The sequence below is a fragment of the Lithobates pipiens genome, unplaced genomic scaffold (genome assembly GCF_037356315.1).
Source record: "Lithobates pipiens isolate NorthernLeopardFrog02 unplaced genomic scaffold, aLitPip1_a1.2 Scaffold_8, whole genome shotgun sequence".
Classification (NCBI taxonomy): Eukaryota; Metazoa; Chordata; class Amphibia; order Anura; family Ranidae; genus Lithobates; species Lithobates pipiens.
Genome location: NW_027507903.1, coordinates 633,644,400 through 633,657,919, shown reverse-complemented (window position 1 = coordinate 633,657,919; position 13,520 = coordinate 633,644,400). Strand labels below are relative to the sequence as shown.

At 40.0% G+C, this 13,520-nt stretch overlaps 1 pseudogene; it reads right to left on the bottom strand.

The window, feature by feature from the left end:
• Positions 1-626: 626 nt before the first annotated feature.
• LOC143964121 (olfactory receptor 5AR1-like) lies at positions 627-1,565 on the bottom strand (annotated as a pseudogene).
• Between the last annotated feature and the right edge of the window lie 11,955 nt (positions 1,566-13,520).

Below are 13,520 nucleotides of genomic sequence, written 5' to 3'. Positions count from 1 at the left end.
TTCAAACAAACGGACTTGGCCACACACGTTCACTCCAAAAGTCAGACGGATTCGAACGTGATGATGTAGAATAAGGAAGTTCATAGCCAGTAGCCAATAGCTGCCCTAGCGTCGGTTTTAGTCCATCGGACTAGCACACAGAAGAACAGATTGTCCGCTAAAAGCTGGGTCCGGCAGACAAATTTGAAGCCATTCTTATTTCTAGGTCCGCTGGACTTTTGGGAAGAAAAAGTCTGCTGGAGCCCACACATGATCGAATTGTCCGATAGACTCTGGTCCGCCGGAAAGTCAGATCATGTGTACGCGGCATAAGAGTTTAAATCACTCCTTACTCTTTTAAAAAAAAATCTTTGGAATTTAGATTTTATATTTTTCAACTATGAGCCTCTGACTCATGAGCGGTATGCAGCTAGTTAAGTCAAGAATACATACTGTATGCTTGTTTGGGGCCAGTGACTCTATTTTCCATGTAGCCATATCTCGAATTAGCTGAGGTTAAACTGGATTACCATGACAGGTTGGGGAGCGCAGCAATGACTACTTCTATATCTCTTTCTACACAGGTTATCATTAACCATCTTTTGATCTAAGTAAGTTTAGGCTACATAGGTATCATGATGTCATATATGTTAATGGGAACTTTTCTGAAGCAGTCTTATGATGGCCTTTTTCACCTCTTGGTTCCTCAGGCTGTAGATAATCGGATTTAACATTGGAGTCACCGCCGTATAGAATACAGAGGCCACCTTTTCCTGTATTTTGAGGGTACTTGAGGATGGATGAAAGTAGGAGCAAAAAACTGCAACATAGAAGATGGTAGCACACATAAGATGTGAGGAGCAGGTGCTAAATGCTTTCCTCCTGCCAGCCACAGAGTTTATCCGTAAGATAGATGGAATGATGAGGGTGTAGGATACCAGGATGTTTGTCATTGATCCTAAGCCACAAAAACACACAAAGAAAAGGGTGACGATGGTGCAGGTGCGAGTTTCGGAACAGGATAGCCTCACCAGAGGAGGAATGTCACAGTAGAAGTGGTCTATAAGGTTAGAGTCACAAAATTCAAGACTAAATAGACTGCTGGTCTGTGCAACTGACTGCACAAAGCCAACAGAGAACGAAAGAATAAAAAGACAGAGACATTTCTTCTTAGTCATCACTGAGATATAGTGAAGAGGGTGGCATATAGCAACATATCGGTCATATGCCATGCCTGAGAGGATAAAGACCTCTGTACCTACTAGTGCACAAAAGAAATAGAACTGAAGGCTGCAACCAATAAATGTTATTCATTTTCTCTCAGAAAGGAGATCAGACAACATTTTAGGAGTAATTACAAAAGAGTAGAAGAGGTCCACCATAGACAAATGGTTCAATAAGTAGTACATTGGAGTGTGTAGGCTGGGTGAGATGTGAACCATTACCATCATCCCAACATTTCCAAGCATGGTCACCATATAAACCACTAAAAAGATCATAAAGAGGAATGGGGCAACTAATTTATCATCAGTAAGACCAGAAAACTCAAACACAGCTACTCGAGTCTCGTTCTTGACATTCATGATGTTTTTGGTCTGAAACAGTTGAAATAAACATCTCATTTGTTTATGAAAATAGTTTATGTAAAGATTATACCAATTGGTGTCCTACAGTAGATGTTAAAACATTGAGATTGTTTTTTAACTACTTTCCGACTGCCAGTAGTACATTTACTTCTGGCGTGTGGCTCCCCCAGGCACCACAACGTGCCCATGTACTGCGGTGCTTATGCACACTGGGGCACGATCTGTAACTGTTGTATCCACCAGACACAGCGGATTGCGGTGCTCAGTATTGGACCGCTGTGAGCTGTGTGTAATTTCTTAATTTTCCAAAAAAATTCAAAAAAATTGTCATGCCTCTTACTAAATACCTTGGACAGTCTACTTTCCAAAAAGTGGTCATTTGTTTTTGTTTTTTACTGTACTGGCATTATAGGGCATTAAGAAATGAGATGAGGCAGTCAGTACCATTCTCAATATGTTCTAAAATATATACATTATACGATAGTTTGTGGACTCTATAACTTTCCTACAGACTAAATAATATACAAATATTTGGGTTGTTTTTACTAAAGAAATGTAGGAGAATACATTTGGCATCAACTACCCTTTCAGTAAAATAATACTTTCTAAAGTTAGTTTTGAACTTTCCTCCAGTTAGTTTGAGGTCATGTCTCTTGTTCTTGATTCTTGTTTCATATTGAAAAAACTGCCCTCCTGAACCTTATTCACACCCTTGAGGTATTTAAAGGTTTCAATCATGTCTCCCCTTTCCCTTCTTTCCTCCAGACTGTACAAATTAGGTTCCTGAAGTTGCTCTCGATCTGCTTTATCCCCCAAACCTTTCACAATTTTTGTTATCCATCTCTGGACTTGTTCTATCTTATCAATATCTTTCTGTAAGTCAGGTCTTCAGAACTGGACTCAGTATTCTAAATGAGGTCTCACTAAATATCTAAATAAAGGAATCAGGACCTCCTGCTGGTGATCTCTCTAGTAATATAAAGATCTATATAGAGGAATCAGGACCTCCTTCCTCTTGCTGGTGATCCCTCTAGTGATATAAAGATCTATATAGAGGAATCAGGACCTCCTTCCTCCTGCTGGTGATCCCTCTAGTGATATAAAGATCTATGTAGAGGAATCAGGACCTCCTTCCTCTTGCTGGTGATCTCTCTAGTGATATAAAGATCTATATAGAGGAATCAGGACCTCCTTCCTCCTGCTGGTGATCCCTCTAGTGATATAAAGATCTATATAGAGGAATCAGCACCTCCTTCCTCCTGTTGGTGACCCCTCTAATGATAACTAAAGAGCTATATAGAAGAATCAGGACCTCCTTCCTCCTGCTGGTGATGCCTCTAGTGATATAAAGATCTATAAAGGGGAAATCAGCACCTCCTTCCTCCGTCTGGTGACCCTTCTGGTGATATAAAGATCTATATACAGGAATAAGGACCTCCTACCTCCTGTTGGTGACGAGGGATGGGTGAACAGTTTGGCCCGAAGGATCAGTTCATGCCGAACATTTGCCAGTTCATCCAACACCCCCCGAATTTTCAGGGTGTTCACCCAACCGAACACCCTGCTGCACTAAGCGCTGCACAGTGAATTCTGCACCCTGATTGGGCAAAGCTTTACTCAGGGCACAATGTAAGCTGGTTATTAAGGAGCGGTGTCCTAACAACAGATGAGTCATCAGCTGTCAATGGGTTTCCCTGCTGACAGCTGAACAATAAAAAAAAGTGGCAGTTTAAAAAATGAAGAAAAAATTATCGGAATCTGGAAGCCCCAGGATCCCCCCATGTGAATGGGTATCGAGTACGTAGTACATTCACCAAAAATGTGTCAAAATGTAATAAACACAAGAGACAAGTTTTTGACAATTCCTTTATTTAAAAAATAAAAAAAATAGATGTAAATCTATCGTCAATCACGACACCCACCGGACCCGAAAAAAAAATGTGAAAATGCTCCTGCCTCCTGGGAGGCCTCGCGCCGAATGCCTGCGCTGCGCTTTGACATTTATTATATAGGTAAGGGGTGGGGCCACCTGGCCCCCATCATGCCTCTGCCTCTAGGAGTCATGCCTGTGATTGTTAGGGTCTTGCAATGTCTCATGGGACTTGTAGTTTCAAAACAACTGGAGAGCCGAGGTTCCCTACCCCTGCCCTAGTGATATAAAGATCTATATAGGGGAATCAGAACCTCCTTCTTCCTGCTGGTGACCCCTCTAGTGATATAAAGATCTATATAGAGAAATCAGGACCACATTCCTCCTGCTAGTGATCCCTCTAGTGATGCATCCTAGAATTCTATTTGCTTTTCCCACTGCCTGGTCACACTGTTTGCTCTTTGTGCAGTCATCTAAAATAAGTACCCCTCAAATCTTTTTCCTCTGTAGTGTTGGCTAACACTGTACCCCCAATGTTGTACTTTGCCAAGAGGTTATTTTTCCCTAGGTGCATTATTCTACATTTAGTGATATCGAGCCACAGTCTCCACAGCTTTGACCAATCTTCCAGAAATGCCAAATCATGTTCCATGTTACATACACCTCAAGGGATATCAACCCTATTACACACCTTTGTATCATCAGCAAAAATTTTAATTTTCCACATTTTGTCATGTTACAACCAAAAACGTAAATGTATTTTATTGGGATTTTATGTGATAGACCAACACAAAGTAGCACATAATTGTGAAGTGGAAGGAAAATGATAATTGTTTTACAAATAAATATGTGAAAAGTGTGGGGGGTACATTTGTATTCAACCCCCCTGAGCCAAGACTTTGTAGAACCCCCTTTCACTACAATTACAGCTCCATGTCTTTTTGGGGATGTTTCTACCAGCTTTGCACAACTAGAGAGGGACATTTTTGCCCATTCTTCTTTGCAAAATAGCTCAAGCTCTGTTAGATTGGATGGAGAGAGTCTGTGATCAGCAATTTTCAAGTCCTGCCACAAATTCTCAATTGGATTTATATCTGGACTTTGACTGGGCCACTCTAACACATGAATATGCTTTGATCGAAACCATTCCATTGTAGCTCTGGCTGTATGTTTAGGGTAGTTCTCCTGCTGGAAGGTGAAACTCCGCCCCGTCCCTAGTCTTTTGCAGACTCTAACAGCTTTTCTTCTAAGATTTCCCTGTATTTGGCTTCATCTATTGGCCCATCATCTCTGACCAGCTTCCCTGTCCCTGCTGAAGAAAATCATCACCACAAGATGATGCTGCCACCACCATGTTTCACAGTGGGGATGGTGGGTTCAGGATGATGTGCAGTGTTTGTTTTCTGCCACATATAGTGTTTTGCTTTTAGGCTAAAAAGTTAAATTTTGGTCTCATCTGACCAGAGCACCTTCTTCCACGTTTTTTGTGTCCCCCACATGGCTTCTCACAGACTGAAAACAGGACTTCTTATGGCTTTCTTTAAACAATGTTTTTTTTCTTGCCACTCTTCCATAAAGGCCAGATTTGTGGAGAGCACGACTAATAGTTGTCCTGTGGACAGATTTTCCCACCTGATCTGTGGATCTCTCCAGGTCCTCCAGAGTTACCATGGGCCTCTTGGCTGCTTCTCTGATTAATGCTCTCTTTGCCCAGCCTGTCAGTTTAGGTGGACGGCCATGTCTTGGTAGGTTTGCAGTTGTGTCATACTCTTTCCATTTTCCGATAATGGATTAAACAGTGAGATGTTGAAACTTGGGATAATTTTTTATTACCTAACTCTGCTTCAAACTTCTCCACAACTGTATCCCTAACCTGTCTGGTGTGTTGCTTGGCCTTCACAATGCTGTTTGTTCACTAAGGTTCTCTAATAAACCTCTGAGGGCTTCACAGAACAGCTGTATTTATACTGAGATTAAATTACACACATATGGCCTCTATTTACTAATTAGGTGACTTTTGAAGGCAATTGGTTCCACAAGATTCTAGTTAGGGGTATCAGAGTAAAGGGGGCTGAATACAAATGCACGCCACACTTTTCAGATATTTATTTGTAAAAAAAAAAAATTGAAAACCATTTATCATTTTCCCTCCGCCTCATAATTATGTGCAACTTTGTGTTGGTCTATCACAGAAAATCCCAATAAAATACATTTACGTTTTTGGTTGTAACATGAAAAAATGTGGAAAATTAAGATTTGATAGGGATATGAATATTTTTTTTAACTTTTGTATTAGAGCATTACGTGGAATTGTATCAAATTCCCTGAAATCAAGATATTCTATGTCCATAGCACCACCCTGGTCCAAATGATTGGTAATATAGTCAAAAAATTCAACCAGATTAGTCGGACATGATCTGCCCTTAATAAAGCTTTACTGCTTTCGGTCCAGCAAGTTGTGTATTTTTAGGTGATCAATGACCATTCTTTTCAGGAGTGATTCCATTAACTTGACTACAATTGCTGTTAAACTCACTGGCCTGTAATTGCCAGCTTCTACCTTGCTGCCCTTCTTGTGGATAATGTAATGGAAATTTGTAGGTTCTGTATATAATTGTATTCTATTTTATATGTATTGCACAATGCCCTCACTGTGCACACGGCACCAATAATGTTTTCAGTACATGTTTTGCATTCTTTCGAGTTCTGATTAGAATAAGCCTGCCTATGTAATGCCCCTTGTTACCATAAACGTACAATTGTAATATTAATGTGATACCTACGTAATCATGTGTATAAAAGCCTTCAAATGCGTCATAATAAAGGAGAACGGTTATTTGGAAAGATGCTGAGCGTATCTTTTGTGTCTGTTCCCTACTGCAGTAGTTATTAATTTGGAACCACTAATCAATATGAGGATAGGAGTTGCCTATCATCAAAATATCCATTTCAGGTGGCGAAGCCAGCCCAGCAGGGGTTATCAGGTGACCCTGAGTATCCGAAACGAGGAGCTTGAGACGATCCGGGAATTTCTGATAATCAGCCGGCTGAGGTAAGCCTTTTGCTTACATTTGAGTTATCAGACTTCCTTGATCGGTAAGGCATTTTCGGGACAAAGGGTACCTATTTTACTCCCCTTAATCGAACTGTATTGATTAGTGGTTATATGTTATGTTGTCACTGTCTACTGTCCATCAGAGTGTTATAGAGAAAGAGAAGAATAGTGTTGTTCACAGAGTATAATGTAGTACATCTGCTAGATGAAGTAGTTTAGAGGCAAAAGGGTATAGGCACACGTAGAGAAGACTGGCCAGTCATTATGGGCATTAAATTAAGTAAGGGAATGAAGGGTAAGAGACCCTCAAAAATGCCCAGCGCAAGAGGAGCGCTATATATGAACCGAAGGTGCGGTTCCGCCTATACTGAGCCCCTAGATTAATGGTTAAAGTGGACAGGGATCCACAATGGGTAACTGGGTTACCACCAAAGTCCACAGGGACAAAGAATCATGCAGAGTATACAGCTAGAGAAACAGCTATTTATGTGAGCAGGATGGATCAAGAGTGACATTAACACTAGACAGAAAGTGACTTTTTGATGTTAAGTTGTGGGCTGAATTTGGGGTCAGGCACTACAACTAGTAAAGTCAAGAAACAGTAATGAGAGTTAAAACAGAATGCTTTATATGTTGACAGAGAGGGAAGATGGGATGAGCACTATGGCTGCCCGTCTGATCATAGAAGGTACAGTATGTGAAGTATGGAATTACAATACATTGGATGTAAAGGATATCAGAACAAAATAAAGAAAGCAGAAGTTTAAGCAAGGAAGTATTAAAAAAGCGTTAAAAGAAAGTGAGAGAATGATATGCATGTGTTGTGTACAAATGGGAATAATGTAAGCAATTTTAGAGATATATTTGAGTATGTTTGTGAATGCTGGAACCTTTAGTTCGCTCGCTTGTGTCATGTACGCAGATGTGACCCCCCTCCTTTGTGCTCTCCTGAAAGAATGTGGCTGACATGAGAGATTGGTGATAAGCTGGAGGACACCATGCCAATTTCAGTTTTTTAGACAAAACATTTATAACAAAATGTGTCGGGTTAACGAGTCTAATGATAAACAATGTGATCACAATTATTTTTGAATCTGTTTTCCAAACATGGTAAAATCAAGGTTACATTTAACCATGTCTTACACTAATTGAATATCTTTTGATAGTGGAAACAGTGCATTTAAAAAAAAAAAAAAAAAAAGAGAGAAATTGAGTAAAATGAAGTAATATGTCCCCCTTTAAGGACATTTATCTGTGCATATATATTAGTGTGTGATATTGACATTATCATATGAGTATTAATTTCTAATATGAGTTTAACAATTTTTTAAATAAATATAGATATATTGAAACTGGTTTAGACAACCTTTGGTTGGAAATGAAATCAAGGTTAATGGGGAAATTGGTAAAAATGGAATTAGTTTAGATTAAGATAACAATTTTGTAATTTTACATTTATTGAGTGGAAAGAAAAAAAAGTTTAAGATGAAGTTGTTAATTTAAATACAGCTGCAATAATGTTTAACAAAGCCAAGATGGATGGGATACATAAGGAAGTTTTTCTACAGAAATTAAATCTTAAAGTCTGATAATAACTTAATGTGCGGTCCATGATGTGAGAGTAATAATAAAATTTAAATATAACAGACCCATCACATCAAGTCCATACATCCTGTTAGGATAGCTGCTGCCTGCAGCCAGTTGGTTTATAGTTTTTGATAGCCGAGTGCTTTCTGGTCCTTCATACATATTGTTGGTCCTTTTGTTTTTATGTATTTTTATTTTTGAAATCCAAAGCAGAATGTGTGGATTGTGAAATGATGTGTCCCTTTTCCTTATAGTGCAGTGGGTATAAGTAGAAGAATACTTAGGGTTTATGGACATCTCTGTATGACTGCAGGGTATTGTTATCGTTTATTATAATATTGCCAGGAAAAAGTTGTCTTTTTGAAACATGAAACTGGAGTTCTTACACAAACAGCATGATAGGAAAAAGCCATTATTATATTTATGCAAGCTGGACCCAGTAATGAAGGCTTCACCACGATATATCAGAGCTGTAACTTTATGGAAAGTTGCTATTAGACAAAGTTACAGATATTATTTTGGTTGAATATTTAATTTTTAATAGTCCGACATTCTGCACAGCAAATATATAGCTAAGTGTTTGTCTAATGAAAGGTTCAAAATATGAATTTGTTTTGTGTGTTTATGTACAAATCTAACAATGAAAAATGCGTACATTTGGATCCAGCCACCTTATTGCCTCTATTGGAGGAGGCTGGAGACAAAGAAAAAGCACATGTGTTAAATTGATGACGTGGGAATCAGCTGCTGTGAGCCCAGTGCAGGACACAATCCCTGGAGACCCGAGTATTTACTTTTTTGTAGTGTTATTCCTGGTTTTATACCGAGGGTGAAGTTTATCACCCAGAAGGATTCCCTGTATTCAGAGTCATTGGATCCCTTTTCCCCAGCTCAAGAAGCAGAGCTCCATGTTTTAGAAAAGCCTGTGAGCTATAAAAAGAGTATATATTTATATAGATAGTCAAGATATAGAGAGCTTTTGGTTCCATTTGAAGGGCCAGAAGTTTGTTTTTACTTCGGCAGGTAAACCAATCAAGCATGCTAAGTTAATTTGATTGGCTGTTTTCAGCCTTCCAGGTTCTTGCTGAGGTAGCCATACTAACAGTAAAACTCACACATGGAAGCAGACCAGGCGGCTCTAAGGATGCTGCATTTACAGCCCTGGACACTTGCTGGGTCTGTGCAACTCACAGATTCCACCCGAGTTCTGGCCCAGTATAGCTGGGATTAATAATTCAACTTTAAGGACCCCAGAACGAGAAGCACAAGTGGTCCACAGAGGGCAACTTCTTACGAAACAAGACTTTGGAAAAGGTGATCATTTATGTTTGCCAGACACTCTTTTCCCTCCAGCTTGACACATGGACCGTGTCATCAGTCACAAGTAGTTATGCCTGCCTTAGTAAATGAGCGTGGGATAGAGCCAGAGTTCTCCACAGTTGTTTTTATAACATACCACTTCTTGTTTTACCTGTTACCAAAGGTGTTACCAAAAGCTGAACATCCCTTCCAGAGATAACAAAAAGATATATCCAGATGCCCGAGTCAGGATCTTACGAGTATGTATTTTGTTTGTATGGACATGTTTTATGGATGTCCAGTGGCAAATGCTACTGCAAAGGCCACAGTAAAAAAGTGTTATCAGAAGTAGTTTGTAAGTACAGAGTGCAGAATCTACAGAGAGTAACAGAGGAAATCATTTTTATAGGAGAGTCCTTACTAGAAGTTTTGAGGTTTTATTTTTACACCCCCTACTGTCTACAATGTAGCAGACAAAGTAGAGTAAGAAACTAGAAAACTTTTGCCTGAATGTTTTATTATATTTTATCAAGCCCGTAGGGGGATGTTGGACTCTCTCCCTATGGGAATTGGTTTGGGTGTGTGTTGCTCACTTGCTTATATTTTGTCTCAGCAGCTGAAGTCCTCCATTCGGATCTCCCAGAGAATGTTGCTGATTTTTTAAGGTTTTTGACAAACTCATTTATGTGTTTTCTCCCCAATTCCAGATCCTAAAAGTTTGGAAGGATCTAAAACTAAAGCCAGGTGACATGTGGATTGTTAAGAGACATTTATATATAAGGAAATGTTTGGAGACTCAATACAGCATCTATTTCATGTACAGTTTTGCAAAACTTGAAGGGAAAGTCACCTGGATCCACACCAGACACTGCAAAAATGACTAAATGAAAGAAATCTCTGTGTTTGATTTGTTTCCCTCTTGCGATCACAGTCTAGGATACTTTTTGATTCAATTACTTTAATTGTAAGGGATACATATATTTGAAAAGTAGTTTAGCCATGTTGAAGTCATATTTGTCTTTTGTACCTCTTCCATTTTATGTAGAATTGTCTGTGTTTACATGTGCTGATAAGTCAGCATACCAGCAATTAAGCTAAAAGGCCATTCTGGCCACAGGAGTGTAAAGCCAGTACTCTGTAAATATGTCTTTGTTTTTCACAGTGAAAAGTCGTTTTGTAATGAAAAAAGCTGCTCAGCTATTATTTTCTCCACAATGGAGTTTTTGCCTCTTTGGCCAGGACTACCTCCACCTAAGCGTGTGGAGGTTCCAGGTTAAAGGTGATAGCAGGTATGGTTAGTGATCAAAATATTGATCAAAAGAGAGGAGACTGTAATGGAAATTTGTAGGTTCTGTATATAATTGTATTCTATTTTATATGTATTGCACAATGCCCTCACTGTGCACACGGCACCAATAATGTTTTCAGTACATGTTTTGCATTCTTTCGAGTTCTGATTAGAATAAGCCTGCCTATGTAATGCCCCTTGTTACCATAAACGTACAATTGTAATATTAATGTGATACCTACGTAATCATGTGTATAAAAGCCTTCAAATGCGTCATAATAAAGGAGAACGGTTATTTGGAAAGATGCTGAGCGTATCTTTTGTGTCTGTTCCCTACTGCAGTAGTTATTAATTTGGAACCACTAATCAATATGAGGATAGGAGTTGCCTATCATCAAAATATCCATTTCAATAAGTACAATATTAGCTGTCTGCAAATCATGGGGAACTTCTCCTGTTAGAAGAGATTAATTAAAAAGATCTATTATTGGTTCAACAACCATACCTCAAAGTTTTCTTAGAACTCTGGGATGAATACCATTGGGACATATTGCTTTCAAGCCAGTTCCTCTGCTACCGCTGTCTCCAGAAATCCTAAAAATGAACCATCATTAATAGAACCAATATGGTTCCCCAACTTGTTATTGTTAGGACAATTCATTTCTGAGAAGAGAGAACAGAAGTCATTGTTTAAATGGTTTGCTACATCCTGGTCTCCCTCACCATATGTGTTGTGCCCAGTTTTCATTTTAGTGATAGACATGTGCAGAGGGAAATATTTTGTTTCGGAATTTCGTTTTCGTCCGAAAAATAAATTTATTTAGTTACTCCCGAAATTAGTTTTTATTTATTTTGTTTTTCGTAAAAAAATTGCATTCGTCCGAAAAGCCACATGAATTACGGTTGAATCTGTCTTTGAAGGCTTATGGTGTCTGTCGAATATATAAAGAAGATTCGACGGAGCTAGTATATAGCATACTTCGTGTGAACTTCAGAACTTTATTAAAGTCTATTGGACTCCAACGTTCAAAATCTAAAGTGCTAATTTTAAAGGCTAATATGCAAGTTACTGTCCTAAAAAGTGTTTGGGGACCCGGGTCCTGCCCCAGGGGACATGTATCAATGCAAAAAAAAGTTTACAAAAACGGCAATTTTTTCGAGAGCAGTGATTTTAATAATGCATAATGTGAAACAATAAAAGTGTAATATTCCTTTAAATTTCATACCTGGGGGTGTCTATAGTATGCCTGTGAAGGGGCACATGTTTCTCGTGCTTAAGCCGTGTACACAGGATCAAACAATCCGGTGGAAAAGTCCGGCGGACAATCCTCCCGTGTGTGGGCTCCGGCGGACTTTTTTTACCCAAAAGTCCGGCGGACTAAGATTGTAGTTTTGCACATCAATCTGTCCGCCGGACTCGCATTGCGGCGGACAATCCGGCCGTGTGTGTCCTAGTCCGGCAGACAATACGGCCGTGTGTGTGCTAGTCCGCTGTACTTTTGAAATGAACAGGCTTTTCCCACCCAAAGAAAAGTCCGCTCATTTTGAGCGCGGCTCCAGGTAGCCGGGACCAGCGAAGAAGGCATTGCTGGTCCCGTCACCTGGTATGGACCTAAAGGGGAATCCCTACGCCAAAAAAACGGCGTGGGGGTCCCCCCCAGGTCCAAATAAGACCCTTATCCAAACACGCTACCCGGCCAGCCAGGAAAGGGGATGGGGACGAGCAAGCACCCCCCCTCCTGAGCCGTACCAGACCGCGTGCCCTCAACATAGGGGGGTGCCTTGGGGAAGGGGGGGCGCGTGGCCACCCCACCCCAAAACACCTTGTCCCCATGTTGATGAGGACAAGGGCCTCTTCCCGACAACCCTGGCCGTTGGTTGTCAGGGTCTGCGGGCGGAGGGCTTGTCGGAATCCGTGAGCCCCCTTTAATAAGGGGGCCCCCGGATCCCGGTCCCCCACCCTATGTGAATGAGTATGGGGTACAATGTACCCCTAATCATTCACCTGTGAAAAAAATGTAAAAAAACACAACACACAAGGGTTAAAATAGTTTATTGCACAGCTCCGGGGGTCTTCTTTCGTCTTCGGGGGTCTTCTCGCCGGAGTCCTCCGCTATCATCTGCTAGCTCTTTTACTAGCGGAGGAGCCCGGCTTTCTTCTTCACCGCCACCCTCTTCTTCCGACTTCGGGGGTCTTGTCCCCCTCTTCGGTTCTTCTTGCCGGGCCACCGCGCCTTCTTCTAGCTCTTTTACAAGCGGTGGCCCGGTCTCCAGATACGAAATTTAAAGTAATATTACACTTTTATTGTTTCACTTTAATCATTATTAAAATCACTGCTCCCAAAAAAACGTCCGTTTTTAAAACTTTTTTTTGCATTGATACATGTCCCCTGGGGCAGGACCCAGGTCCCCAGACACTTTTTAGGACAGTAACTTGCATATTAGCCTTTAAAATTAGCACTTTAGAATCTTTTCTCTCTGTCAAATCTTTTCTCTCTATGGCAAATATTTTCTCTCTGTCGAATATTTTCTCTATATAATCTTGGACTAATAGAGGTAAGGTTAGGCACATTCGACCACAGGTTCTATAGACACAGATTGTTATTGTCAGAGTCATGTCGAATCTCCTATTCTATATCGAACTGTTGTAACAACGAAAATAAAAATAAAGCATTTATTTATGTCGGATCTTTCGTTTTTCGGATTCTGCACTTTCATTATCGTTTGTCAAAACGAAAACAAAAATACCTGAAATTCGGACGAAAATGCATTCGGACTAAAACGAATGCACATGTCTATTTAGTGATCCCTTTTGTATTTTTCCTTCTATCATCAACGTACCTTAAATAGGTTTTA